This window comes from Salvelinus fontinalis, chromosome 19 (genome assembly GCF_029448725.1).
Source record: "Salvelinus fontinalis isolate EN_2023a chromosome 19, ASM2944872v1, whole genome shotgun sequence".
Classification (NCBI taxonomy): domain Eukaryota; kingdom Metazoa; phylum Chordata; class Actinopteri; order Salmoniformes; family Salmonidae; genus Salvelinus; species Salvelinus fontinalis.
In genome coordinates, this window is record NC_074683.1 from 12142113 (window position 1) to 12167563 (window position 25451).

A 25451-nucleotide genomic window follows, 5' to 3' on the forward strand; every position below is an offset into this window, starting at 1 on the left:
CAATTTAACAAGCACTTGATAATGCCTCAAATTTCCCAGCGGCATCCCCTTTGTGTGGACGTAATGCCCCCTAAAAAAATTCTGGCCTTTTGCGGCCAATGGCAATTGTGCCCTTGGATTAAATATAGTAATGATAATTCCCTTCTCCCTGAGTGCTGCTTGCTCCGAAGCACCTCTCATGGATCTCCATCACATATTATCAGGTATGAAGGTAAGACCCAGAAGCAGACAATGTCGAATTAACAATGGTTTAATAATCCAACAGGGGCAGGCAATAGACAGGTCAAGGCAGGCAGGGGTCAAAACCAGGAGGGCGAGAAAAAGAGAGACTGTGAAAAGCAGGAGCTGAGACAAAAACGCTGGATGACTTGACAAACAAGACGAACTGGCAACAGACAAACGGAGAACACAGGTATAAATACCCAGGGGATAATGAGGAAGATGGGCGACACCTGGAGGGGGGTGGAGACAATCACAAGACAGGTGAAACAGATCAGAACGTGACACGGATAGCCTATAGAAATGTTGCGCAACATGAGCTCACATGAAGTGTTTGATTAGATTTTCAATTACATTTGCATTGATGTCAGAGTGATTAGAGGGACAATAGAGTGCTGACTACCAGGCAGTAAGCAAGTTTTTTTTTTTTATTGAATATCCGAAACATACAATATACTTGCAGTGAAGTTGCTCAACAACTACACCACACCAGTCATCCAACAGACTATCATTCAGAGCGACACAGAAGCATCCAGGGTCAATGCCCTGCTCAAGGGCAATGTTGACAGATCTCCCACCAGGCCAAAAAACGTGAACCCGAACCCTCCAAGATCCCCCCACAGTTCCCCAATAGCTGTCCCTCAACCATTCGAGACCACTCCCACAGCCCCCCCCCCAAGAAGAAAAAATAAATAAAAAATGCAATTAATTTCATCCCCACCCCCAAGAACCCCAAAAACCAACAACCAAGAAAATGAACTAAAGAGAAAAAAGAACAAGACAGAAGAAAACAGCAAACAACAATGCAAAAAAACAAACAAACAAACAAAAAAAAAGGACATCAAGGACAACTAAAATCATAACAGCAATGCCAACTGTATATGTTTGTGTGCATGTCTGGCACTATTACATGTATGTGTGTGTTCCTGTATGTATTTATTTGAATGAGAGTGTGTGTATATGCATGTGTACAAACACCTGCACAGCATCAGCCTCAGGCAAACCGGCATTAGCTGTAAAAACAAAGTGTCATTCAAACTTACTTTTTATTATGTTTTATTTTGACTTTATTTTGTACTTTTATCTTTGACCATCATTCTATCTCCCGCACAGCAACTCCACTCCCACTCGTCTCCAATTCCACACCCCAACCCTCAGCTTCTCTCAGCCCATCCCACCTATCTCTGCTGGTTACCCTCTTTGGATTTCTACGCAACATATATCTTTCAACTATGCTGTGATGTTTAACGTACAATTTCAATCTATCTAATCGAATAGAATAAACAGATTGCGAGTTGAAGATAAATACTTTTACTAAGAGTATTAGTATATTAGTAATTGACTGACCCGCTCTCTCCAGATCTCCTAACAATACTATTTCTAGGGTGAACCTAACAGTACTGTTTCCAGGGTCAATTTTCGATCAATGCTATGCATTTTCATCCATTCCTGAACCTGAGACCAGAAACAGGATACCTGAGGGCAATACCAAAATAAATGGTCTATTGATCTGTATGACTCAGTTGTCAACATCCTGGTCCTCAAATGAAACTGGTATACTTTCCTATTTATGGTATTTTTATTCCTCATCTAGTTTTGATCCTTTATATTGGGCAGACAGGCCAGTTCCCTACCCCCTCCCGCTGCCACCTGGGGTGGAACAAAATACCCTTTTCAAACATCTTTCCCATAAATACAGGTATTTTATCAACCAGTGCATTTGAGTTCAGCCATAATATTTGTTCTATCTTTTCAGGGGGATGAAATTGAAATTGTAGCCAGCTCTGCAATGCTTGTTTGAAAAAGAGTGATACTTTGATGAATTTTTCAATGAATCAAAAATGAAACATGGCAATCTGCACAAAGGCAAAAAGGCCATTTTCAAACATTGGATGAGCTTTTCTTAGTAATCTACTTGAGAACCATTTAGGGTTCAAGTACAACTTTAAATTGAGTGAAGCTTTGAGAGAGGTTTAGTGCTTTTATATTTAATCATCTCAACCCACCCAATTCATATTCATTATTTATATAGGCATGCTTTATTTTGTCTGGTTTAGCGTCTCAGATAAAGCAAAATATTTTTTGCTCATATGATTTGAAAAAACGAATCATCAGGAGTAGGCAGCGCCATAAGTGAATAAAATGAGATATGACTAAGGAGTTAATCAGGGCAATTTTACCATAATAAACAGGTATTTAGCTATCAATGGTTGCAGGATCTTGTCTATTTTTACGAGTTTTCTATTGAAATTCATTGTGGAAAGATTATTTATATATTTTGTGATATGAATACCAAGTAGGTCTATTTCACCATCAGACCATTTTATAGGTAAACCTCAGGGTAATGTAAAAGTTGTATTGTACTCTTCTCATAATTAGGTTTTAGTCCAGAGAGTACAGAAAAGTTATCTAGATCTTCATTGAGACATTGCAGGAATCTAGCTTGCAGACTTAATATAAAACTTGAGTCATCAACATACATGGACACCTTTGTTTTTTAGCCTTGGATTTCTAATCCTCTAATGTTGTTATTGGATCTGATTTTAATAGCTAGCGTTTCAATGGCCATAACAAATAGATATGGTGACGGCGGACACCCTTGTTTAACTCCAACAATTCAAAACTCTCTGAGAAGTAGCCGTTATTTACTATTTTACACCTGGGGTTGCTATACATTATTTTTACCCATTTTATAAGAGAATCACCTAAATTGAAAAAATACAGGCATTTAAAAATAAAGTACAGTCTTACTTTATTAAATGCCTTTTCAAAAATCTGCTATAAATACCAAGCCTGGTTTCTTAGATGTTTCATGATGTACTATTATTTCTAGTAGTTGTCGTATATTATCTCCAATGTATTGTCCATGTAAAAAACCTGTCTGATCAGGATGAACAAAACCTTGTAGTGCTATGCATTTCGGTATAATATTTGCATCACAACATTGAAGTGTAAGGGGCCTCCAGTTTTTTTAGATAGACTGGATCTTTATATTTGCAATCTGGGTCTTGTTTTAATAATAGAGAAATCAGACCTTCCTGCTGAGTACCTGACAGACTACCATTTCTATAGGAGTAGTTAAAACAATCTAGCAATGGAGCTTTATGTATATCAAAAAAGGCTTGATATACCTCTACCGGTATGCCATCAAGCCCTGGGGTTTTTCCAGACTGAAAGGATTTAATAGCCTCAAAATATTCTTCCTCTAATTTGGCCTTCGAACTGAGCTTTCTGTACATTTGTTAATTTTCCATTTTCTATGTAATATGGAAAGAATTCCTTACCGTAATCTTCCCTCAGCTTCCTTTTTAAAAATATAATTCGGAGAATCATAGATGTCTTCAGTAATGAGTTTCTGCTAGTTATTTTTGTTAGCCTTCCTGTATTGGAGATTCAGGAAGAATTTTGTGAATTTTTCTCCATATTCCATCCAGTTTGCTTTATTTTTGTAATAGATTACATTAGATCGTTCTTGAATAAGTTCGTCAAGTTCTTTTTGTTTCTCCTCTAACTTATTTTGTATCTCTGTAGTAACGTTTTTATTGCCATCTACCTGTACTATTAGTTCATGGATTTCCCTTGTTAGTCTGGTCTCTTTAGCCAGAAACTGCTTTTGTATTATTGATGAATATTGAATTGAATGACCTCTGGAGGTACATTTAAAGGTATCCCAAATAATAAGGGGGTTTTCTGAACCTATATTACACTGGAAAAATTCAGTTAGAAATGATTTTGTCTTATTTTTAACTAAGTTGTCCTCCAGTAAACTTTGATAAAATGTCCAATATCCCTGTCCAAGTGGAAATTCTATAAGAGTTATGTGAAGGCCAATTAGATGATAATCCGATCGCATTCTGTCTCCTATTAAAACTTTTTTAACCTTTGATGCAAGAGAGAAAGAGACAAGAAAGTAGTCAAGATGACTAGCTTGATTAAGTCTCCTCCATGTATATCTCACTAAGTTGGATTTTTTAGTTTTCAAATATCCACTATTTCTAATGTGTCCATAATATTTGTGATTTCCTTAAGGGCACGGTGATGATAGTTTGTAGAGTGATTACCTTTACAGTCCATTGAGGTACTTAACACCGTGTTATAGTCTCCTACCATAATGATTTGATCATTTGTTGCCTGTAAGTTCAATAAATTGGTATAAATATTTTAGTATGGATCATCCTGATTTGGACCAAATAGATTAATGAGCCAAATACATTTTTTGTCCATTTTCATATTCAAAAGGATCCACCTTCCTTGCGAATCATTCCTGACTTTTTGCATATTCAGATACATTTTTTAAATTGTATTTTGTATTTTTTTATTGAATATTCAAAACATACAATATACATGCAGTGAAGCCGCTCAACAACTACATCATACCAGTCATCCAACAGATTCCCATTCAGAGCGACACACAGAAGCATCCACACATCCCAGCATTTCCATAGCAACTGACGTTTCACATGATTATGAAAGAGGCCTTGCATTACCCTAGAGTTAGCAAGTTTGGTAAGCTACTAATGGCCATCAGCAGCATCAGAGCTTGGAGAAGACTAATTACTGTGACTAAATGGTCACGTGGTATTTGACTGCCTTCATGACTTGTGACTGCCAGTGTGGAAATAATACTGTCACTGTAACAGCCCTAGTCATAGACACCTCATGTGTTGTGCACTGAAGTCCACAAGCTAAGGGAAAGATGAGAGAAGGAGAGCGCAAAGAGGCAAATTGTACAAAGTACAAGATGATCATGCTGTTTGTATGTGGCTGCTATGAAAGTGAACTGTATTTGCTTATGATCAGGGGTGTATTCATTCCGCGGATTCTGTTGAAAAACATTTCTTAAAACGGAAGCAAACAGAACGGGGATAAACATACCTGAATTTGTCCAATATAAACTTGTTTGCAACTGTTGGACTAATGATTAAATTATCAAATATATTAACACATGAAACAATTTCAAAGATATTTCTGAGTTACAATTCATATAAAGAAATCAGTCAATAGAAATAAATTCATTAGGCCCTAATATATAGATTTCACATGACTGGGAATACAGATATGCATCTGTCGGTCACAGATACCTTTAAAAAAAAGTAGGGGCGTGGATCGGGAAAACCAGTTGTTGTGAACACCCTTTGCCTCATGCAGCCCAACATCTCCTCCGCATAGAGTTGATCAGGCTGTTGCTTGTGGCCTGTAGAATGTTGTCCCACTCCTCTTCAATGGCTGTGTGAAGTTGCTGTATATTGAGGGGGGGGACTGGAAAACTCTGTCGTACAAGTCGATCCAGAGCATCCCAAACATGCTCAATGGGTGAGATGTCTGGTAAGTATGCAGGCCATGGAAGAACTGGGACATTTTCAACTTCCAGGAATTGTGTGCAGATCCTTGCGACATGGGGCTGTGCAGTATTATGCTGAAACATGAGGTGATGGCGGCGGATGAATGGCACGACAATGAGCCTTAGGATCTCGTCACAGTATCTCTGTGCATTCAAATTGCCATCGACAAAATGCAATTGTGTTAATTGTCCGTAGCTTATGCCTGCCCATACAATAACCCCACCGCCACCATGGGACACTCTTTTCACAACGTTGACATCAGCAAACCACTTGCCCACACAACGCCATCCTACCGGTACAGTTGAAACAGGGATTCATCCTTGAAGAGCACAATTCTTCAGCTTGCCCGTGGCCATCAAAGGTGAGCATTTGCCCACTGAAGTCGGTTACAACGCCGGACTGCAGTAAGGTCAAGACCCTGGAGAGGACGACGAGCATGCAGATGCTTCCCCAAGACGGTTTCGGACAGTTTGTGCAGAAAATATTCAAGTTGAGCAAACCCACAGTTTCATCAGCTGTCCGGGTGGCTGGTCTCACACGATCCTGCAGGTGAAGAAGCCAGATGCGGAGGTACTGGACTGGCATGGTTACACTTGGTCTGCGATTGTGAGGCCGGTTGGACGTACTGCCAAATAAACTAAAACAACGTTGGAGGCGGCTTATGGTAGAGAAATTAACATTACATTCTCTGGCAAAAGCTCTGGTGGACATTCCTGCAGTCAGCATGCCAATTGCACGCTCCCTCAAAACTTGAGACGTAAATATATTATTTTAAATGTATAGTTTTTTAAATGTATTTTCCTTCTTTATTATTTTTTCCTAACCCTACTACCCCTCCCCTAATTGGAGTAAACTAATGGACAACAATACTTAGGCTTCCACTTCCAGCTAATACAGTGCATTCGGAAAGTATTTAGATCCCTTGGCTTTTTCCACTTTGTTACGTTACAGCCTCATTCTAAAATGGATGAAATAATCCCCCCCCCCCTCCATATACACACAATACTCCATAATCACAAAGCGAAAGCAGGTTAAGATTTTCTTTTGCAAATGTATAAAAAATGTAAAACAGAAATATCTTATTTACATAAGTATTGATAGCCTTTGCTATGAGACTCGAAATTGAGCTCCAGTGCATCCTGTTTCCATTGATCATCCTTGAGATGTTTCTATAACTTGATTGGAGTCCACCTGTGGTGAATTGATTGGACATGATTTGGAAAGGCTATATAAGATCCCACAGTTGCCAGTGCATGTCAGAAAAAAATCAAGCCATGGAGGTCAAAGGAATTGTGCGTAGAGCTCTGAGACAGGATTGTGTCGGGGAAGGGTACCAAAAAATGTCTGCAGCATTGAAGGTCCCCAAGAACACAGTGGCCTCCATCATTCTTAAATGGAAGAAGATTGGAACCACCAAGACTACCTAGAGCTGGTCGCCTGGCAAAACTGAGCAATCGGGGAGAAGGGTCTTGGTCAGGGAGGTGACCAAGAACCCAATGGTCACTCTGACAGAGCTCCAGAGTTCCTCTGTGGACATGGGAGAACCTTCCAGGAGGACAAACATCTCTGCAGCAATCCACCAATCAGCCCTTTATGGTAGAGTGCCAGACGGAAGCCACTCCTAGTAAAAAGCACATGACACCTGCTTGTAGTTTGCCAAAAGGCACCTAAAGACTCTTAGACCATGAGAAACAAGATTCTCTGGTCTGATGAAACCAAGATTGAATTCTTTGGCCTGAATGCCAAGACTCACGCATGGAGGAAACCTGGCACCATCCCTACGGTGAAGCATGGTGGTGGCAGCATTATGTTGTGGGGATGTTTTTCAGCAGGAGGTACAGGGAAAGATGAATGGAGCAAAGTACAGAGAGATCTTTGATGAAAACCTGCTCCAGAGCACTCAGGACTGCAGACTGGGGCAAAGGTTCACCTTGCAACAGGACAACGACCCTAAGCACACAGCCAAGACAACGCAGGAGTGTCTTCGGAACAAGTCTCTGAATGTCCTTGAGTGGCCTAGCCAGAGCCCGGACTTGAACATCTCTGGGGAGACCTGAAAATAGCTGTGCAGCAATGCTCCCCATCCAACCTGACAGAGCTTGAGAGGATCTGCGGAGAAGAATGGGAGAAACTCTCCAAATACAGATGTGCCAAGCTTGTAGCGTCACACCCAAGAAGACTCAAGATTGTAATCGCTGCCAAAGGTGCTTCAACAAAGTACTGAGTAAAGGGTCTTATGTAAATCTGATATTTCAGATTTGTATAAATTTGCCAAATTATTAAAAAAACCCTGCTATGTCATTCTGGGGTATTGTGTGTAGATTGATGAATTAAATAGTTTTTTCCCCTAATTTTAGAATAACGCTGTAATGTAACAAAATGTGGAAAAAGTGAAGGGGTCTGAATACTTTCCTAATGCACTGTAAGTATTGGCTAATACGCATATTCAGCTGTCGTTGACTTACTCCACATTTTGTTGTGTTACAGCCTTCAGAAAATTCCCAGAATATACACTGAGTGAACAAAACATTAGGAACACCTTCGTAATATTGATTTGCACACACTTTTGCCCTCAGAACAGCCTCAATTCATCGGAGCATGGACTCTACAAGGTGTCGAAAGCGTTCCACAGGGATGCTGGCCCATGTTGACTCCAATGCTTCCCACAGTTGTGTAAAGTTGGCTGAACGAAAGTAACCCGGACGCCGCTAGGCCAATTCTGCGTCGCCCCATGGACCTCCTGGTCGCGGCCGGCTGCGACAGAGCCTGGGCTCGAACCCAGAGTCTCTGCGATGCACTGCGATGCAATGCCTTAGACCACTGCGCCACCCAGGAGGCCCAGCTTTCCCAGTTTGACAACAGATGCAGCTACGGCAGGAGAAGTCAATATGCGAATATCACAGCCAATCACAACACTGTTGAGTAAGTAATACTGTGAAACACTATTATTCCACTATTGGCGGCAGAAATATTAAGGACATTTTCTGAAATTACAAAGCAAAAATTCTCACCCATCTACACAAAATACCTCACAATGACAAAGTAAAAACATAAATAAATAAATAAATAAAGGGGGATACCTAGTACAACCTGTACAACTGAAGGCATTCAACTGAAATGTGGCTTCCGCATTTAACCCAACCCCTCTGAATCAGAGAGGAGCGGGAGGCTGCCATAATTGACATTCATGTTAAGACATTTATGCACATTTTTTTTTTTAAATAATTAAATACAGACATATCTAATTGACATAAATATTCACACCCCTGACTCAATACTTTGCAGAAGTACCTTTGGGTAAGTCTCTAAGAGCTTTCCACACCTGGATTGTGCAACATTTGCCCATTATTCTTTAAGCTCTGTCAAATTCGTCATTGATCATTGCTAGACAACCATTTTCAGGTCTTGTCATATATTTTCAATAAATATAACTGTTTTAAAGACCATAGGCCTCTTGGTGAAATCCCTGAGTGGTTTCCTTCCTCTCTGCAACTGAGTTAGGAAGGAAGTCTGGATCTTTGTAGAGACTGGGTGTACTGATACACCATCCTAACTTTACCATGCTCAAAGGGATATTCAACGTCTACTTTTTTCATTTTTACGCACCTACCAATCGGTGCCCTTCTTTGCGATGCATGTGGTCGGATCTGTATTTGAAATTCAATGCTCGACTGAGAGCCATGCAGATAATTCCATGTGTGGGGTGCAGAGATGAGGTAGTCATTGAAAAATCATGTTAACCAATATTATTGCACACATGGGGAGTCCATACAACTTGTTAATCAAATTGTTACTCCTGAACATATTTAAGCATGCCATAATAAAGTGGTTAAATACTTAGTGACTCAACACATTTCAGCTTTTAATTTTTAATTTGTAAAAATGTCTAAAAGCATAATTCCACCTTGACATTATGGGGTATTGTGTGTAGGCCAGTGAGGAAAAAAATCTCAATTTAATCTACTATAAATTCAGACTGTAACACAACAAAATGTCAAAAAGGTCCAGGGGTGTAAATACTTTCTGTAGGCACTGTACAGTATGTAAGCCCTTCTATGACACATGCTACTGTGCTAACGCTGATAGAAAGGTCCTGATAAAGGACTGTCTCAGGTAGCAGCTGTTTGCACGGGACTTTATTTGGTCTCACTGGAAGGGTGCAGGTGAAATCCTCATTCTGAAACCTCACCATCATCAGACAGACATATAAAGTGGGTTGCTTTCATGAGAAACGTTAATTTTCATTTTTCGTTGGAAAACCATTTTCCGTTGTGTGCCCTAATGTACATGACCCAGAAGTAGGAACTGTTTTTGATCTCACTAATGGATTAATTGAACATCCAGATGCGAGCCGTCCCAGAGTGTCTGGTCGTCTTGAAAGAACGGCATCTATGGTGGCTAATTTGATAGGCTACAATGTCTGGCAGCCACCAGTAGCCCATACACATCCTAATTAAAATGTAAATGAACAAATGTCCAGATGTCCAGAGAACTGTTGAAAACCTTTCAGATGTACTGAAAACATTCAAGGCCAGAAATACTATGCTTCTATCCAAAATCAAGCATAAATTCAGATCAACTCTAAAATGCTGTAGCGCATCAACCTAAGACGCCGTTGGTGTTTCATCATCATCATCAACAGGAGACCACACAAGTTGCTGCTCAATTTCATTTACATTTTTAGCTTCCTCTATCCTCTGACTCTTTAATGCTAGATTATGAAATGCCATATGACTAATGTAGACATAATTTGAGTGACAGTTGTTGGAATGCGGATATTACTGGCAATTGAGGGTGATCATTGCAGACAAGTCCATGATTAAAACTGGGTCTCTTTTTTGGTTTCTTGAGTAAGGCAACTCCAAAATGCAGGTGTTTCAGCCTAGCTTACTGCTTTCTGTGGTGGTGGGGCAGCCAGTGGAAAATACGGAGCGTAGGGGTTGGTAATGTTCTCTAGTTCCGCCGTGATTGGCTCAGTGTTCTGTCACTCATGGGGACACTACGTCACTGCCCAATCTAAGGGTAGAGCTAGAAAATTCAGGGCCCTTGGGTGCTGCCATAGAGTTACATTAGACGTGCCCAACCAAGAAGGCTAAAGGTCAATGGCCACAGATAAAATTATGTCAAATCACGTTATATCTACAGTAGCTTTGATTGGACTGATCATGTCAACCTCATCCTTTCAAAATCTTAGCTAACAAGCTAGCAGTCATCGTCATGAATCAAGTCGACGATCTACTGGCAAATCCTTTTAAATCCTTGTCATATGAAGACAAATAATAAATAGAAATTATAGATAAAACGTATCGGTGCTCATCGGACAAACATTACGCAACAAGTTGGAAATATCAAATTCAACAATGAGTGGTTTGGAAGGAATCAGTGGCTAACTGCAAGCATTGCAAAGCAATCACTAGCCTGCTATTCAGTGGAGTGGGTGTGTGGCCCCAAGTCTGGGTTTAAGGGTCTCTTTTCCAAGCTTAAAAGGACAAACAATAAACATTGGCCATGCTGTCAATCCAGCAGGGCTTCTGCTGCGCTCAAAACAACTTGAAACTCGTAACTGGGAAATCTGACTTCAGTGAGTACAAGACAACTGGGAACTCAGGAAAAAAAACGAGCTCCGACTGGGAAAATACTTTTGAACAGTCATCCAACTCAGAATTGTAAGTCAGGAACTCGGGCCTCATTCTAGAGCTCAGACCTGAAGATCACTGACGTCATCATGATTGGACCTTGTTTTTTTTCTCCAGAGTTCCCAGTTGTCTTGAATGTACCATAAATCCAGAGAATGCCAGACTTTGATGACAGGGATATATGTATACTGTAGCTAAGAAAGTAATACTAAGTGTATGTTGTGTAGTAGCCCATGTGCCTCACCCTAATAATTTGGTCCCTTTTCCCCTCTTAATTTCACCTACTGTTCTCACTTGGTGGTTCACATGTAGCCTATAACTTGTTTTAGAGAAATGTCATCATTGAATATTTTAAGAGCTTTTACCGTCTTCTTATATGTCCCCTTTATTTATCCTACGGTTCTGACTTGGTATTACAGGGAGAAAACTGTAAGAACGGCCAATGTTCTGAATTCTGTCGATGTACATTTCAAAAGTGCTGAACAAATAGTTATATTGACTACGTCCTAGTTTGCTCATTAATGTCTTAAATCAAGGAACCCAGTAAATGAGGTTGAATTAACTATTTTTCTGCCAGACAAGGCTCCGCTGATAGCCAGGTGTAGCAGTGGTAAGGTGTTGGGACTGCTGGTGGGCACCATTTGTCACCATATAGTGCAATTAATGTATTCTTTAGTGCTCTGGCTTTGCTGGCATGCATATATTTTTTAAATTGTTTGCTGTAAATACTAAATCCTAACTCTCCATTAGCCAGTGTGCTTCAATAAGACACAGTGCTGTCACTACGAGTGTTGCACGGTATACCGAAACGTCTGTACTTTTTCCTATACTAAAACATGAAAAACAGTCTGGTACTAGAATTGTTGTTACTTTCCGTACTTCTGTCAAATGTGCCTCATGGAAGTCTGTTTATCAGTGCAGCCGATGTCCCCTTACAGCGCGAGTGCACCATGCCTGCTCCACTTATCCTGCACTGGGAGTCTGGGCTGTATCACGTTAGCTCCCCACTCAAGCCTCCCAGGAGTTAACACACTTGAATAATGTGACATGGCATGTAGAAATGTTGAAACTGTTATTTACTGTTCACAGAACAATATCCATACAGGCAAGAACACTTTACAATGCAAGATGATATTGGTAGCTTCCAGCTTTGTAGGTACACTTTGATCAGTCCCAAATGGAAAGGAAACTGATTGTTTGTCATCTGCAGCCCCATGAAATCAACCAAAACAAGCTCAATAACACAATGCATGCATACACTCCTATTGAATATGCATTGACCAGTATTTTGTGAACTGGCCTAGGCTACATCTAGATTTACCCAGTTTATCAAGAGATTTACCATTCAAATAAATGACTACTATCAGGAATCAAGGTAAGACCCAGATGCAGTCTCATCAAATTGACAATGGTTTAATATTCCAACAGGGGCAGGCAATAGACAGGTCAAGGCAGAGGTGGGGCAACGGTACCGGAAAGCAGGCATGCTCAGGGTCAGGGTAGGCAGAGGAGACAAAGGGCTGTGAGACATAGGTTTGACTCTGGACACATGAAAGGTGGTATATGAAGGGTACGGGGCAACAGAAGACGAACAACAGAGGGGCTAATAATCTTGGAGATGGGAAATGGGCCGATAAACCGGGGGGGAGAGTTTGCGGGATTCCACCCGGAGTGGCAGATCCCAGATGGATAGCCATACCTTCTGCCCGAATCGATGCCGGGGTCCGATGGCGATCCGCTTGTCGTCGATACCTGGAGGTGGTCTTGAAGAGGGCCGACAGGGCTCTCCTGCAGGTACAACGACAGTGGCGGACAAACATCTGGGCAGAAGGTATGCCGACCTCTTCCTCCTGCTCGGGGAAGAGCAGGGGCTGATACCCCAGGGAACACTCAAACAGAGTGCAGGGAAGGGTGTTGCGGGCGTACTCGACCCACACCAGCTGGCTCCAGGAAGTGGGGTTGGCGGAGACCAGGCAGCGCAGAGTAGTCTCAAGATTCTGATTGGCTCGCTCCAACTGGCCATTGGACTGGGGGTGGAACCCAGAGATTAGGCTGGCCGACGACCCAATGAGGGCGCAGAATGCCTTTCAGAACCGAGACCTGCGCTCCCCGATCGGAGATCATGTCCACGGGCAGTCCATGGAACCAGAAGACGTGCTGCACCATGAGCTGGGCCATCTCCTTGCCCGAGGGTAGTTTGGGTAGAGGAATGAAGTGAGCGGCCTTGGAAAACCGGTCGAGTACAGTCAGGATGGCAGTGTTGCCTTCAGACGGGGGGAGATCCGTAATGGAATTCAGGCGGAGACAAATGTGGTGACATCCCGAACCATCGTAGGCCACCAAAAGCGTTGTCGCACGAAGGCCAAGGGTCCGATGGGAGCCCAGGTGGCAGGCAAGCCTGGAGGAATGGGCCCACTCCAGGACTGCAGAGCAGACAACATCAGTCAGGACAGGCAAGGGTCAAAACCAGGAGGGCGAGAAAAAGAGAGACTGGGAATAGCAGGAGCTGATAACAAAAATGCTGGTTGACTTGACAAACAATACGAACTGGCAACGGACAAACAGAGAACACAGGTATAAATACACAGGTGATAATGGGGAAGATGGGCGACACCTAGAGGGGGGTGGAGACAATCACAAGGACAGGTGAAACAGATCAGGATGTGACAGACTGCCATTATGTTATGCAGTTAGATTGTTTTTTCCGAAGTCAAACTGATTGTATGATTGATTCACTAATGCATACATGTCTCTGAAATTTTTTCCAGTAGAAAAAGTCTAATGTAATGATATTGAACTCAAAAGATGCCCAACGATTGAACAGAGCAGTAGCTGAATTTGGGTCTGGATCAGTGCCATTCTGTGACTTGGACTAATATGTCTTCTTGTCAAATACTGTATAGAAAAGGATATTTACCATCTACTATTCTTTCTAACCAGGACTAAAGAAATAAAAAATAAAATAAAATTGTTTTGAAAAGTGAATCTTGTATTTCTTGCAATTGGATTAAATGGTAGTTAAAATGACTAAATGGTGAGCCTATCATCTGATGTAAGATAGGGGGCATTACAAGTTATCAGTTTAGAGTTTTGTACTTAAGAGTTAAAAAAATATACAACTTACATCTGAAAAATGTGTCAGGGTGATTGAAAAAACACATTTAGAAATTGTGTCAATATAGCCCATTGGCTCTGTCGTGTTTGATCAGGCCAACAGGTAGGCTCGTCATTGTTTTCAGTGTTAGACCGGGATGTGGGCACACCATAAAAAAACGGACAGGCCAATAAATCAAGCCCTCACTCAAGGGAGATAGTTGTGATTGGACCGGGGCAAAATGCTTCCATAACACTTGCTTTCACCATCCAACCACTGAATTTATGATTTTTCCCAGTTGTCTATCGCTAAGACATCCATACTTTCCCCCCATGGAAATATGCAGAGAACAAACTTGAAGCCCAAATGTATAAACAATAGTGATAAAGATGTTTGGTGTAAAACATACTTTAGAGGACTCCTGAGATTCTCAGGAGGCCCCCAGGTAGTAGGCTATATTACCACTTACTGGTGAGTAATTAAGGTAAGTCAAATCAAACTTTATTTGTCACATGCGCCGAATACAAGTGTAGTGTAGACCATAGTGTGAAATGCTTACTTACAAGCCCTTAACCAACAGTGCAGTTCAAGAAGAGTTAAGAAAATAATTACCAAATAAACTAAAGTAAAAGCTGTTAAGGAGCATTTTGGTCCTAGACTTGGCACTCCGGTACAACTTGCCGTGCGGTAGCAGAGAAGACAGTCTATGACTTAGGTGACTGGAGTCTGACAATTTTATGGGCTTTCCTCTGACACTGCCTATTATATAGGTCCTGGATGGCAGGAAGCTTGGCTCCAGTGATGTACTGGGCTGTACGCCTGTAGCGCCTTACGGTCAGATGCCGGGCAGTTCCCATACCAGGCGGTGATGCAACCAGTCAGGATGCTCTCGATGGTGCAGCTGTAAAACCTTTTGAGGATCTGGGGATCTTTTCCTGTAGTCCACAATCAGCTCCTTTGTCTTGCTCACATTGAGGGAGAGGTTGTTGTCTTGGCACCACACTGCCAGTTCTCTGACCTCCCTATAGGCTGTCTTATCGTTGTCTGTGATCTGGCCTACCACTGTTGTGTCGTCAGCAAACTTAATGATGGAGTTAGAGTCGTGTTTGGCCACGCAGTCGTAGGTGAACAGGGAGTACAGGAGGGGACTAAGTACACACCCCTGAGGGGCCCCAGTGTTGAGGATCAGCGTGACAGACGTGTTGTTGCCTACCCTTCCCACACAGCGTTCTCACATAGGTGTTCCTTTTGTACAGGTGGGAAAGGGCAGTGTGGAGTGCGATTGAGATTGCGTCATCTGTGGATCTGTTGGGGCAGTATGCAAATTGGTGTGGGTCTAGGGTTTTCGGGAGGATGCTGTTGATGTGAGCCATGACCAGCCTTTCAAAGCACTTCATGGCTACCAACATGAGTGCTACGGGGCGGTAATCATTTAGGCAGGTTACTTTCGCTTCCTTGGGCACAGGGACTATGGTGGTCTGCCTGAAACATGTAGGTATTACAGACTCGGTCAGGGAGAGGTTGAAAATGTCAGTGAAGACACTTGCCAGTTGGTCCGTGCATGCTTTGAGTACACATCCTGGTAATCTGTCTGGCCCTGCAGCTTTGTGAATGTTGACCTGTTTAAAGGTCTTGCTCACATCAGCTACCGAGAGCATTACCACACAGTCATCCAGAACAGCTCTCCATGACCCTATTTTTTAAAATTTAACTAGGCAAGTCAGTTAAGAACAAATTCTTATTTACAATGACGGCCTAGGAGGCCAGGGGCAGAACAACAGATTTTTACCTTGTCAGCTCGGGGATTCGGTGTAGCAACCTTTCGGTTACTGGCCCAACGCTCTAACCACTAGGCTACCTGCCACCCCATACAAGAAGATTTCTCTGAATGTAGCCTGCCTGAGTCAAACCCTTTCATATGCCATAGAGAAATTGACATATCTTTGTGTGCTGTGTGTGCACTCGATCTAAATCACTCACACCTCTCCGTGACTCCACCCTGCCAGGGGGATACCGACAAAAGCACACAAACACAATGAACCTGATGGACACACACGCAGCTCGTCTGTGCTCAGTGACCTTGGTGGGCGCCCGGAAGAGGAAGGGAGGGGACACACAGCTGACAGACTGACAGCTGGATGAAACTATTGCCACAGTGTCTCATCCAGCATACACATGTCACATACTACTTCTCATTACGGCCTGGGCAGAATAATACATCGCTAACATAGAATGACTGCATAAGGAGTGAGTGGATCGAAATGTGTACGTATAAGTGAGATATTCTATAACCCTTTATTCCAAAACAATCTAGGCTACTCATATTAAAACATGTCAGACATACCACTTCCACACATTCCTATCACAATGTATGATGGTGCGCTCTCCATGGTTCTATTGACTGTCTTCGGCAGCAGCTCTCGATATGTCTACTGTCTGAGTAACTGTAGCTCGTGTCTCTCTACTTCTAGCCATCTGCAGGACAACAAGGTATCAATTCACATACTGGGCAAGTCTGACAGGAGGATGGGAAACAACAGTGGCAGCAACATGCTCTGGTCTATGTCGCTTCTCATCGCGACCAATGAGAGCACACCTAGGTATCAATTCAAAATAAAATGGGAGCTGGTCGGGACTACAGGATGTTAAGCACATGGCTGCCACCTGCAGGAAGGTCTGTAAATTATACGGCGAACTGACACATTTTATTGTCAGTTATAAAAGGGTGTCATCATAGGACGTGAACAGTGTGTGAACTCATAGGGAGGCCTTTGTGTAAATGAGTTATGTACAGTTTAACTATGATCAAAACCTTCAGAGTAAATTCTGTTTGAAGTGAATGAAATACACAAATACTTCCTTGAGAGTGAATGAGGGGCGATACATCAAAACAACAAAAGTCCATCAGTATTTCCTCCATATCAGACCCATAACTTTGCAAATGAAAGCATTTTCATACTGCTGTGGACGGTAGTCTAATGCACGTAGTACAATGTTAGTACAAATGTTTTCCACCAAAGGCAAAATCAGTTCTTGTTTTTGGAACATTAGTCATTTCAAAGAACCTGAAATTGGGACACTGGTGATGACTCAAAGGCTAAACATTCCAAATGTAGTATTTCTGCACACGAAAAGGGACATGATATTCACAAAATGACCAACATATTCAAATACCCATTCTAGTTTGTGACCCAACTGGCTACCTACAGTGGTGTGTATTTATAGTGGCCAAGGGTGATGGAGTGATGTCAAATCCTTGTATTCAAAGTATACAAAATTAGCCAATCAGCATTGAGCTAAACTGAGCGAGGCCAACTGAGAATGGTCCTGGCGCACAAAAAAATAAAGTGTCAAGGGAAGCTAGCTTGGATTTGGCATCACTCCTTTCAAATCCCATAGAGATCATACATAATTGACAGAAAAACTGGAATTGTTACATCTCGTTGTCCTCTGGTGGATAGTTACCCAGCTAGCAAAAATTGTCCCTTTCCTAAATTAGCCATGGATGGAGAGGTATTACTTAATTCTACATACTGGCCAATGATTATCATGGTGATTCTGATCTAACCATTAATTCATACATTGTTGTGCCCCTGGCCTGAGAGGATGGAAGTTCAATATGTAGCCAGATGTAGAAGGATAATGTTAACTAAATAATGTAGCCCATGAATGGAAGTTAGGCTAGCGAGCAAGCATTTTAGCCAGGTATTCTAGGACAACAAAAAATACAAGCATGTACTGTATGACAGAGTGATTGTTTCGTCAACATGAAAGAGAGGAGGATGGCATTGGTGTAGGGTGAGTCAACATGTTTTTGTACTTGCACGAACGCGCACACACACATACACACAGAAATCAGAACCATTGACAGCCACATCATATTTAGTTTACGTTGATTAGACTAAATTGGTTTTAGTATATTTTAGTTGTCACTGTATTAGACTAAGCAGAGGTGATTTGATGATGTTGAAATGGTGCTGGAATAGTGGAGGCAGCTCCTGTTTCCTTTTCGACTTGTGGTAACTCTGTGGTTCTAAATCAATAGTAGTTTAGTGGTCCGAAAATGTCGGAAACATTAACTTGCTTGACCATGCTGTAGGTCATGTAAAAGAAAGGCGTGGTTGAATGTATTCTGCCACTGTCTTCTTATTGTCTCAGCCTTTATGCCTATATATCACAGTTGCAAGGCATATGATCTAACAGGTTATAGAGCAAACAATGCAATTATCACAACACATAGGTTGTAATATGGCTTTTGGTGTGTGTGTGGGGGCTTCCCCAGTGATTTTACCCATCTCTGCTCCTCTGATCCAAGGAAATCATGCCCTCTCATGTCGCCATCTGGTGGTCAAAACATGCACCGCAGCAATAACTTGCAAAGTCATCTATCTGTATGCTCGGAGGTCTGGGCAAAAAAATCTATTTTTATACTCACCCCTCCCATTGTTATCCCATAAATAAGGGCCACATATGGTTTCTGATATGTTCCTTAAAATATGAAATCAAATGTAAGTCAAAGCAAGTGTGGTAGAAAAAGTCACTGATTGCCAAAGGAGGGAAACAGGTGCTCCTAAGATACAAAACATTACTGGTCTCATCAGAGAAAATGGATGTACAGTACGGTCTGTCCTTGTAGGTTCATAATGAAAACCAAACATTATGTAATACACAGGCATACTTTTGTTGTAAAACTCTCCCCTCTCTTACATAATCATGGAAAAAGAGTAATTGGGACACGTACCAATAGTATTGTTCAGGATGTATTCTTCAGAAGTCTCCTACCTTCCCTGCTTCAGTCACAGCTAGGAGGAAATGACATCACAAAATGCGCTCAGTAAAGCATAGAGATGATAAGATGCCCGTTTGAAAATGTAGATGACAACATTCAGTACAAATCAAGATCCTGTGTGTGTGTTCGTGGATCTCAACAGTCTGTTGTTTACCTCTGATGTCTCCACCAGCACAGAAGGCTTTCCCACCGGCTCCTTTGATAATCACAATATCAGTCTCCTTGTCCGTCTCCCATTTCTACGATGAAACATGCAATAGATTCAAAACAGTTTAGTACATTATGTGGATCAGTGTAAGTCAATGCTGACTGCCGTCTTAGGTTTACAGATAATACACGACAAGCTACTACATTTGCCCATTGGAATGCCAATGTAAAATGCCAATGTACCTCTCATTGCATTCAAGCTATAGAATAGTTGTTGCATATTGTACAATATATTTGTGTTTAAACAAGTACTTCCACGTTCTACGGCCATTAAAACAAGTTTTTCAACATTTAAGATTTTGAATGAAACCTTAACTCGCCCAATTCCCTACTGTGAATAGAGGCCTTAACAGTAAGCTGTTTAGCTAAAATGTTGCCACATTTAATTAACTACTCCTACAGTTCGCTGCTGTTGTTTGCAGTAGGGGAACTGATATGGTTTCCTGTCCTTGACCCATGGCCCCAGTGACAGGTGGCCTAGATAGTGAGAGAGTCGGATCAAGTTCAGGTCTTTGGATCGATTCAAGGTGATCACCCGAGCATTCCCCACTTTCTCCACCAGCACCTCGGCCTGACTTGACATCTTCCCCCAAACACACACAGAGGCAATGTAAACACAAGCTGAAACATTTTAGGTACAGCAATGCAGGTGTTTACTAGTAGTAGCAGAACGAGCTTCATTGGTTTCATTTATTAGCTCCTAAACCCAAGGATGAGGATTTCTATCACTCTCCTACTGTTAGGCTGTTAATGTAGCTAATGCTTTTAACGTGCATGTCTGCTTCTGTCTTGCATTGCAGTATGGAAAAGAAAGTCCAGGTTAGGTTAATATAAGGTTTTCTTTATAATGTAGAAAAAACTTATCCAACAGCAATATCACACATTCACGAACCAAAATCATGGGCGTTAATCAATATGCTTACTACCGTGCTTCAAGTGCATTCCCCCGAGGACGTTCTCTTGAGTATGTTCTTGTGAGGACGAGTGTGGAGAAGGCATGAAATATTACATTTGAGAAGCACTTGCACTCCCCCTACTGTCCACGATGCATATGCCCATTCAACGAACCTTCCAGCCAGGACAATGGCAACAATAATGACGAAACAAGATCAACACAAAGCAAACATTTTACTTCATAATAATCAGCTAGATATACAGCTCTGGAAAAAATGGAGACCACTGCAAAATTATCAGTTTCTCTGGTTTTACTATTTATAGGTATGTGTTTGGGTAAAATTAACATTTTGGTTTTATTCTATAAACTACTAACAACATTTCTCCCAAATAAAAGTATTGTCATTTAGAGCAGTTATTTGCAGAAAATGACAACTGGTCAAATAACAAAAAAGATGCAGTGTTGTCAGACCTCGAATATTGCAAAGAAAATAAGTTCATATTCATTTTTAAACAACACAATACTAAATGTTTTAACTTAGGAAGAGTTCAGAAATTAATATTTGGTAGAATAACCCTGATTTTCAATCACAGCTTTCATGAGTCTTGGCATGCTCACCACCAGTCTTTCACATTGATGTTGGGTGACTTTATGCCACTCCTGGTGCAATTCAAGTAGTTCAGCTTTGTTTGATGGCTTGTGACCATCCATCTTCCTCTTGATCACATTCCAGAGGTTTTCAATGGGGTTCAGGTCTGGAGATTGGGCTGGCCATGACAGGGTCTTGATCTGGTGGTCCTCCTTGATTGATCTTCCACCAAATTTCACAGTGGGTGCGAGACCTGGAGAGGCCTACAAAGCCAGTGTCTTGCACCCACTTTGAAATTTGGTGGAGGATCGGTGGTGATCGGTTCAGAAAATAACTTGTAAAATTCTGCGGTATTCCATCAATACCTGGGGATTTACTGTTCATTAGATGTTTGATAGACCCGATAATCTCTTCAATTATGATGGGTTCATCACACTGTTTAAATTCTAGATCACTGATAGAGTGAACATTATTCAGTGAGTCAAAAAACATCTGTGGATTCCTGAGCGTACGTAGAGCCAAACAATTTCCTGTAAAAATTGCTACAGTAGTTAGCGATACATTTTCGGTCATCTGTAATAACACCATCAATGTTTAAATTATTGATAGTGTTATTTGTAGAGTGACATTTCTCAAGTCTAAAGAAATAGGATGAATTCTGTTTTACCTACTCAAGCCATTTTTTCTAGATCTAAAAAAGGCTCCTTCTGCTTTTAATCTATATATTTTATCCAGTTTATTTTGTAACTCAATCAGTTCCATGTCCTCTTCCCCAGAGAGGCTGGCTGGCGAACTCCGAGTAAGGGAAGTTATCTTAATGATCACCTTTTCTTCCTCAGCTCTTCTGGTCTTAGCAAGATTACTACCATATTTTCTAAGGAATTTGGCCAATTCAAAGAGCTCCCAGTTCTTACAATACAATTTTTCTTCACAAGCTCTTTCCCAAAAGTGTGAGAGCAGACCTTTAACCTCAAACTTAACTATATCATTATTTAATAATGAGCTATTTAGCTTCCAGTAGGATGCTCTACCAAGGTTAGTATCAGGTTAGTAATATGGTCTGTGAGGGGAGTAGTACAGATATTTGTAGTAACACACTCACTATCAATACATTTCGATATAAGTCAAAAATCTATTCTGGACTGTCTGTATGTCACGACTTCTTCCGAAATCGGCACCTCACCGGCTTTCTAGCCATCGCCGCTCCATTTTTCATATATCAATTTGTCTTGTCTTGTTAGACCTACTCTTTTAAGTGCATATGAAAAGTGATCATAAAAATCAAGAGTACAAAAAACAAAATCATATATATTTTTACACACACACACACACACACACACACACACACACACACACACACACACACACACACACACACACACACACACACACACACACACACACACACACACACACACACACACACACACACACACACACACACACACACACACCTAAGACCTTTCTCACTTGGAAATGAGTGTGAATAAATCAATAGAAAAATAACAGTGTAAAGTAAGTCAAAAACAGACCTGCATGCCCCTTTAAAACCTCTATCTTGGTTACTGTATGCATACAAAATAAATAAATCCAACTTTGTCTTCTTCATGAGTTTGTAAACAAAATAGGCCTTCTCCTGGCCTGGTCATGCAAGAAAAAACTAAGAAATGATTGAGATACCTGAGTAGTCTGAAAAATAGTCACCCGAGGCTTGTTAGTTAGTCAGTCCAAGGAAAATGAGAATAGGGAGGAATATGGATTTCCGAACCGTTGATGAAGCCTCATCCTCCGATGAAGTATGCAGCCTTCCCCTCATTTTGTACTTTCTTGATCGTTGGCCACAACTTGTTCCTCCTTTCTATGTCCCCCGGGCTGAGATGCTTGGCGAAACGCAGACCATGGCTCTGAAGGAACGTGTTCTTCCTAGCAGCTTTCCAGATAGCATCTCTGTAGAATCTGGCAGTGAAGAGGATGATGATACCCCTTGGTCTTGAATCATTTTGCTGTTTCTTCTTCCCGAGGTGATGCACAACATCGACGGTATCACCAACTTTGTTCTACACTGCAGGCATAACTTCTTGGTAGATAGCCTTGTGCTGCACATCCTCCACCTCGGGCACGCCGTAGAGTCTCAGGATCCATCTACGACTACTGTATTGTTCCACATCAGTGAGACGTCTATGGTTCCCTCTAGTGGTGCGGGGGCTGTGCTTTGGCAAAGTGGGTGGGGTTATATCCTTCCTGTTTGGCCCTGTCCGGGGGTATCATCGGATGGGGCCACAGTGTCTCCTGACCCCTCCTGTCTCAGCCCCCAGTATTTATGCTGCAGTAGTTCATGTGTCGGGGGGCTGGGGTCAGTTGGTTATAGCTGGAGTACTTCTCCTGTTTAATCCAGTGTCCCATGTGAATTTAAGTATGCTCTCTCTATTTCTCTCCTTCTCTCTTTCTTTCTCTCTCTCGGAGGACCTGAGCCCAAGGACCATGCGTCAGGACTACCGGGCATGATGACTCCTTGCTGTCCCCAGTCCACCTGGCCTTGCTGCTGGTCCAGTTTCAACTGTTCTGCCTGCGGCTATGGAACCCTGACCTGTCCACCGGACGTGCTACCTGTCCCAGACCTGCTGTTTTCAACTCTCTAGAGACCGCAGGAGCGGTAGAGATACTCTTAATGATCGGCTATGAAAAGCCAACTGACATTTACTCCTGATTATTATTTGACCATGCTGGTCATTTATGAACATTTGAACAGCTTGGCCATGTTCTGTTATAATCTCCACCCGGCACAGCCAGAAGAGGACTGGCCACCCCTCATAGCCTGGTTCCTCTCTAGGTTTCTTCCTAGGTTTAGGCCTTTCTAGGGAGTTTTTCCTAGCCACCGTGCTTCTACACCTGCATTGCTTGCTGTTTGGGGTTTTAGGCTGGGTTTCTGTACAGCACTTCGAGATATTAGCTGATGTATGAAGGGCTATATAAAATAAACTTGATTTGATTTTGATTTGATTTAGACATTGTTATTCTGTTCCACCTTTTCCACACTCTTTTTTACTTTAGCCACTCTCATTTTCACATCTTTGATTTTACCACATGCAAACCCCAGTCTTTTTTTAAGCATTTGATTGCCATGGTGTTTGCACCTACTATTTTCTCAATGGCGTCAGACCTAGAGTTGATGAGTAAGGATAGGGTAGCCATGATGTCAGAGTCCATTTAGTTTTTTTTGGAGGGTGGAGGTTTGCACGGAGTAACCGGTAAAGAGGGGAACTCTTTAACAGCCGTCGAAAGCGTGGGATTATCCATAGGGCAAGCGTAGTTATGCCAGTTGTCTATAAGCACGTTCCTCTCTTGTTGATTAGCAATAGAACGGCTAGCTGCTCCCTTTCTCTTTTTGTTACGATTTTGCATGGCAATGCCAAAATAAATTATCCACTTATCATTCCAGTCACAGGGAAGTTCTAATATCTTGAGCAAATAAAAACAATAATAGGAATTACTGGAAACTCATTTTTTAAACAATCTTTCTGAGGTTTGGTACACTGCTCTGTAAAAAGCGTATCAAAATCTGTACATACGCAGTACGCATTCGAGAAGTGCCCTCCGTGCTCCATTTCGCATACTTTGATTTGGACTCATATTCCGACCCTCCCGTGGGTGCTCGGAGCACAGTAGTATGCATTTTGAGAAACACGTCATGTGTGTACATTATATGATCAATTATTGAGAGACTGCCTCAGTCACATTTACTTATTCACTGTGCACATGTATTGAGGCAAATTAGCTCCTGTTTCAGTAACATCTTTGGTCACAAATTGGTTGACAATAGAGCCTCCCACAATGCAGGTGATGGCTGCTGGATGAAGTTGGTGAAGAGCAACTGCAGAAACTGAACTTTGATCACATGACTTTGTCATGTTCATGAAGTCGACATGAATGCAACACACTTTGAAAGGCGGTGACCTACTTGATAAAAGTGATCCACTCGAACACGTCCATTAACTTCTATAGGGTATGTGGGAGACTAGCGTCCCACCTCGTCAACAGCCAGTGAAACTGCAGGGCGCCAAATTCAAAACAACAGAAATCCCATAATTTAAATTCCTCAAACATACAAGTATTTTACACCATTTTAAAGATACACTTGTTATAAATCCAGCCACAGTGTCCGATTTCAAAAAGGTTTTACGACGAAAGCACACCAAACGATTATGTTAGGTCAGAGCCAAGTCACAGAAAAAGACAACCATTTTTCCAGCCAAAGAGAGGAGTAACAAAAAGCAGAAATAGAGATGAAATTAATCACTAACCTTTGATGATCTTCATCAGATGACACTCATAGGACTTCATGTTACACAATACAGGTATGTTTTGTTTGGTAAAGTTCATATTTATATCCAAAAATCTTAGTTTACATTGGCGCGTTGATCGTGTAATGTTTTGCCTCCAAAACATCCGGTGATTTTGCAGAGAGCCACATCAATTTACAGAAATACTCATAATAAACATTGACAAAAGATACAAGTGTTTTACATGGAACTTTAGATAAACTTCTCCTTAATGCAACCGCTGTGTCAGATTTCAAAAAAACTTTACGGAAAAAGCACCCCATGCAATAATCTGAGTACGGCGCTTAGACACAAAAACAAGCCATACAGGTACCCGCCATGTTGTGGAGTCAACAGAAGT

The 25451-nt window shown here is 41.6% G+C and overlaps 1 long non-coding RNA gene across 1 annotated transcript in view; it reads right to left on the bottom strand.

Moving 5' to 3' along the window:
* The window catches only part of LOC129816379 (uncharacterized), a 49673-nt gene extending 29312 nt beyond the window's left edge, over window positions 1-20361 (bottom strand). The window contains exons 1-3 of the long non-coding RNA XR_008753546.1: window positions 20214-20361; window positions 19235-19319; window positions 19033-19093 (exon numbers count right to left, since the gene is read on the bottom strand). This is a non-coding gene — a long non-coding RNA (uncharacterized LOC129816379). The remainder of the gene's footprint in view (window positions 1-19032; window positions 19094-19234; window positions 19320-20213) is intronic.
* Window positions 20362-25451: the final 5090 nt, after the last annotated feature.